Source organism: Hordeum vulgare, chromosome 2H (genome assembly GCF_904849725.1).
Source record: "Hordeum vulgare subsp. vulgare chromosome 2H, MorexV3_pseudomolecules_assembly, whole genome shotgun sequence".
Lineage (NCBI taxonomy): Eukaryota > Viridiplantae > Streptophyta > Magnoliopsida > Poales > Poaceae > Hordeum > Hordeum vulgare.
The window spans coordinates 654,675,748-654,681,747 of NC_058519.1; the positions used below are offsets into that span (position 1 = coordinate 654,675,748).

Here is a 6,000-nt window from a genome sequence, read left to right on the forward strand (position 1 = left end):
GTGTGCAAAAAAATTCATTAATTTTTCTTTCTTTTCTTGCGTGTGTGAAAATTTTTCATTAGTTTTTTGTGACATTTGTCTACGCGCGTATTTTTTATTCTTTATCTTTACCTATTAATAAAGCACCTATTGCTTCTGTGGTACGTCATTAAAGTTGCTCCTGAAGCAATCATAAATTACCCACCAATGCCATCCGTAAGTCAAAAAAGTTTCAGTTTTCGAATTTCAAAAATCGTCGCGCCGTTGTATGTTTTCAATAGACTAATATATTAAAAGAAAATCAACATGGACTAGCCCGATGGCCAAAGCCTCAACCCTCCACACTGGAGAGCAGGGGTTTGATCCCTGGTTCTCACACCTATTTTTTTACTTTCTATTCCTGTTTTGGTTTTTCACAGGTAACGGCACCCCTGTTTAGTATTTCTTTTACTTTCTTATTCCTGTTTTGGTTTTCTTCTCTAAATTAATTCCAGATTTCAAAAGAACAAAAAATATATTAAAAGTTGTCAGTTTAAAAAAAGTAGAAACATGATAAACTGTTTGTGTATTTAAAAAATATTCAGAAAGTCATAAAATGTTCATGAATTCAAAAATTGCTCACATATTATAAAACAAATCATGATTTCAAATAAATTGTCATGAAATAAAAAATGCTCATGATTTTTAAAAATGATCAGATATTCAAAAAATATTAAGGAATTTGAAAAACATGTCTATCAACTTTTAGAAAATGTTCCCCAAAATTAAAACACATCTCTAAATAATGAACAAAACTAACTGTCGCTTAGATAAAGGTTTTATTAAAAAATCTCTAGTGGTCATTTTATGATTTTATTTAGTCCCCCGCGCTGGGTACAAAAAGGTGTCTGTGATTTACAATTTACTCACCACAAAATATTTTGTTGTGGCCCCTTAACAAATCAAGTCACAATGAGCATTATATTTTTTGTTTTTGAAATTACATTTTAAAAGTGCCTTATCTCATCATGCCATCACTCAGATATACTTTGTGAAATAATATTTCAAAAATCCTTATGTCATATTCGCATTGGATTCATACTTCTTTATATCTATCACACCTGTATAACCTGATAGTTTTTCTTCCGTTGCAACGCACGGGCATTTTTGCTAGTGAAACATGATACATTCCAAGCATATCTATAATATTCAAAATTATATGCATATGTTTTTTCATTCATTTTATAAACTATCTTTAAATAGCATTGTTCAAGAATACATCCGATTAATCAGTTACTTGGTCAGTTAATCGTTATTCATCCGATGGTCGAATTGAATAATATATATTCATCACTTAACTTGCCAGGCTGATTAAATGATCTGTCAGACCAGTTAAATAATATGTTAGATCGCCGATTAATGAAAGTTCGCCCGCTAACTTGTGGGAAAAAGCCCGATTATTTGGCCCATAACCCCTCTCAACCCCGCCCGCTCCTAAAGAGCTAGGGTTTATCCCTTTGCCCAGCCCCTCCCGCTCCTCTCACCCCCTCCCGATCTAGATGACGACTAGCTAGGTCCTCATCAGTGCGCGCCGCTTCCCATCCTCCCATGCGTGTCACCGCTTTCTCTTCCCCCTCTGTATGCTACCACTTCCCTTCTCCTTTGCGACTTGCCACCTCCGGCAACCGACCTGTACAAAATCCCAGTCGTCACGCGGCGGCGGGTCGATCTGGATCCGATCTAGGCGCGACGGGGCAGAGGTGCTCGGCGAGCAGGCGGCTGCGGCGTCCGGAGGGACTAGCACGCGAGGCGCGCGGCGGGGTTTGCTGTCGGCACGAGTTGCGGCGGCGCAAGGAGAGGCAGGGAGAGCGGGGAGGCGCAGGAGGCAGGGCGACGCGGCTGCTCGCCGGGGCGGCGCTCCGGATCTCGGCGGAGCTCCGGAGGATGCATGGCTGGGGGCGACGGCTTCGGCAGCTCGCCGGCGGTGGGATCCGGCGTGGATCGGGGCCGGCGACCGGCGGAAGGAGCGGGGCGGCAGCGCGGGGAGCAGATCAGGGGCTGCTCTTGGGTGCGGGAGACGAAGGGGGGTTATGTAAATCCGAAAAGTTTTTAACTTAGAAACGTATCGCGGGTTGAATACCAAAAAAGTGAGAGGTGTTTTTGCAAAAATATCGCGACGGACGACAGAAGCGCTGCGCGCTTTATTATTACTAGTAAAATGCCCGTGCTACGCTACGTATCACATAAGATTAGGTGGATTTAAGTTATAGTCAGAAATTCATATGTTCTTATAGATGATAACAGATGTAAGGAGACATGATCGAAGCAATGTTATATGGTTGATGTGTACATATCACACATGATCAAACATAGGGTTTACAATTAATAAACCTTTTAATCCAAGCCAAACATTTTCAGTCTTCACCTCGCGAGAAGATTTTTTGTGTAGTTGTTCTCCCTAGTCACCTTTCTCACTTCTCATTGTATCATGTATCGAGGGGACAGAGCATGCATCGCTTGTGGCAATTTGTGATGACTACTAACTTATCTTTCGGCTGTAGTCCAATGAGTTAATCCTATCCTGACCACCCATGCTTGACATATGTCATCTCTAGCAAGTGAGCATTATATGATGCAACATGCCGACCATGACCAAAAGATAATGACGACATTCAAAATAAATTGACGTTGTAACATTCCAAACCCTTTACAAGATTTGACAAAAAAGGATCATATGAAATATTACATAATAGTATTTTAAGATAGCAATCAAGGCAATATAATAACATACAAAAGAGGATTTATAGCACCGGGCCGCTCCACTCCGTATATGAACATTAAGTACAAAAAATGCATGGAAAATTGGAAAAAAACTGGGATTTTGCAATATCAAACTTGGGTGTCCTATCTACTTTCGTGTGATATCGTGAAAAAATACCATGAAACTATCCATGACAAAGAAAGACAAAAAAATTCCTATGTATGGAAAAACTGTTTGGATGGATATTAGTTTGGATTGTATTTCCACCAATTTTTTCACGAACTTCACATGGGAGTAAATTGGGCACCCATGTTTGTTATTCCCAAAATTACAGAGTGTTCTAAAAAACTGGCATATTTTAAATTTAAATTTCATACAGGGGTGTGAAGCACCCAGGAGCTCCTGAGTACTTCCCAATAACACACATAATATAGCTTGAGCACACACTTATATATATGGTTTCATGACAAAGAAGAATGAAGTGGAAGTGGTTAACTAAATGGTTTTCTAAATATGCAGAATAAAAAATAATGAATCTGGAAATATTCAGACAACGGGAAGAAAACTGAGCCCTTAGAGGGTCTGCTTTATATTTAGATAAAAGGAAAAAAAGAACAAGACTTGCAATACATTTTGTACCGAGCAAAGAAACAAAATGTACGGTAAAAGATGCTTCGAAATCATGTGTATATAGAATGGAAGAGCGCACAAGTGCATACATATACAAAATTAGTACTGGACCTCTTGTAACTCCAAGTCGTATCCAACAAAGACAATCCTAAATAACTTACAACTATGCAATTGTAGCGTTGTTCAACACCAAGACAAAACTTGGCTCCACCCAAACGGACAAGAATCCTATGCAAAGACTTATTTCAGCAACAACCAATTCTAGTCTTCTAGATCAGTAGTCTTCACTAAAGCGTGCTTTAGGACATTTCTCTGTATAGGCATATACTGAGAGAAAATAGTGTGATTTCTTTGAAACGAACTATAACAAAATAATAGATGCAATGGCCTCACCTTGCTCGTCAGCGATCCCTCTGCGAAGCTGCCTTCTATATCCTATAATCTGCAGGAAATATCAAAATGAAAAACAAATGTTATAAGGAGATTATCTCGTGTTGTAGAGAACAATTTCAGTGGCAGGATTCCACATTCTATAGGCCATCTTAAGAGATTGGAGGAACTCTATTTGAACAATAATATCATGTATGGGGAGCTGCCATCAACTCTAAAAACTGCACAAATCTCATAATCATCAACCTCAACTGCAGCAATTTCAGCGGACAACTCTACAGTACCACGAGTGCCGATTTGCCGGCGGCTGGCATCATACCATGCTTCCCTCCCCCTGATCCCTCCTCCCACCAGCCATCTTCACTCCTGATCTGTTTTCCCCCTAGTTTTCCCCCTCTTGCTTTCAAATTATCTTTTTCCTATTCTGCTCAATACAATTTCATGATCACGGCTGCATATACTACCAATTTTTATCAACAACACAAAAGTGCTGGAGATTAGAGCAATTATGCAAGAAGAAAAGCAATGGGAATATTGATGACTTGAAAAATAAACAAAGCAGGATCAAAAGAGATGTCACACCAGGCTATCACACTTACATAGCGATTGCTTCTGCTGCTAACATCTTGTGTCACAATCATCATAGCACCAGAATGCACTTGATCATAGTGTGACCCATGTGCTTGAGATCCTCGATAGTGATACAAATGCTCAACGATTGCCATTTGAACCCAAAACCGAAGTGCATATCCCCAACCCATGCGGCTGCACATAACATGTGAAATTTAGATGGAAAGCATAGCCATGGGCTGGCGGTGAATGACTGACTGAACATGTAACTTGTCCAGTCATCACAGCAAATTCAGGTGCGCATGCTACTGAGCTTTGCAGTTTACGCAGTATAAATTATCTAAGCACGCACAATTGGTCGCCAAGCAATAAATCAGTAGTTGAATAGCTGCTGCATAAAACCGGGAACCACACAGCTGCTGCATTGCCATCAGTTACCAAAATGGCGGAGCAGAGTAGATCTATAGCAGCAATAGTTTGGATTCCGAAATTCTCTAGCCACTTCACTCCATCCACGGCTGCTAATCTTATTAATCCTTACTACCATATGAATTCGCTTGTCCTAACAAGGCATTGTAATGTATGGGTTGTTGGTGGCAGCATGTATGGTTGTTTCTGATTCTTGAAGGGGGGATGTGCGATTGGTTTTGTACCTTTCTTGCGGACGCAGTGGTTGTGGTCGACGGAGCAGGCGTCGAGGTCGTCGCAGGGCTCCTCCCCACCGCTGCCACCATCCATGTACGCTTAGATCAGTGGTTGTGGTCGACGGACGACGCGCGAGGGAGGCCGGGGAGGCGGCGGCGGTGCCTCGCCCCTCCGCCGACCTATCCCCGCAGTCCCCCGCCGAGATCCGCGCCGGAGAGCCCCTGCTGCCGCCGCCATGCCTCCTCGTGCGTGCGTGGGCCCCTGCTGCCGCCGCCATGCCTCCTCGCCACGGCCTGGTCGTGCCCTCCCCAAGGCCTAGCTCGGCCTGGCCGTCGTCGGCTCGTCGCAGCTCCAGCACCGGGAAACCATAGGGGGGTTTAGATAAAAGTGAAACGTTTTCCTCACTAAAGAAAGGACTGCGGGTTTATTAACTGAAAACGAAGGGGCCTTTTTGCAAAAATGCCACGCCGGACGACAGAAACGATCGACGCTTTATTATTAGGGGAGATTAGGGGAGATTCGCTTCTATATTCTCCGTTTGATCAATGGGAAACACTGTTTGTGAGACGTCTTATCCCTTTCACTCGACAGACTAGTCCTTTTCCATCGATTTCCTTTTCATCGTATGGCTGAGAGGATCCGGTAGTATCCCGATCCAACTACCTTTTATCCCCGTCTAAATTGAAATTAAAATAACAAAAAACACCCCACGACCCCCTCCTAATCTCGCACCTTTTCGTTCTATCGCCTCATTCTCACCCGAAATCGCTCCAAGTCTCGCCGTTCTCCAGTAGTTTCGCTTCAATTGGAAGCATGCTTCCTTGATTTTTTTACTATCCTGCTAATGTTGACATGTAGTGTCCGTATCACAGTATGGTTTCGCAAATATTAAATTTATGCACCCAAATTTTGCTCGGCAAGTGTGTAGTTTCTCAAATCAAGTTTTCTGCGTTTTTTCTAGTTCATGATAGTATAAAACAATTGTGTTAGTTATGCTTCATATTTTTTGATTTCTCACATATACTTCATTGACGATGTGTGGTGCT

General features: G+C 42.2%; 1 long non-coding RNA gene across 4 annotated transcripts; it reads right to left on the minus strand.

Moving 5' to 3' along the window:
• Nucleotides 1-3,616: 3,616 nt before the first annotated feature.
• On the minus strand, nucleotides 3,617-5,146 carry LOC123428468. 4 transcript variants are annotated; one of them, XR_006622552.1, is made up of 4 exons: nucleotides 4,963-5,146; nucleotides 4,339-4,504; nucleotides 3,986-4,163; nucleotides 3,617-3,791 (listed from the first exon to the last, which is right to left on the minus strand). It is a non-coding gene; the product is annotated as an uncharacterized LOC123428468 (long non-coding RNA). The 4 variants fall into 4 exon arrangements; XR_006622550.1 differs by lacking the exon at nucleotides 3,986-4,163 and having other exon boundaries at nucleotides 4,963-5,140; XR_006622551.1 differs by lacking the exon at nucleotides 3,617-3,791 and having other exon boundaries at nucleotides 3,815-4,190; nucleotides 4,963-5,143.
• Between the last annotated feature and the right edge of the window lie 854 nt (nucleotides 5,147-6,000).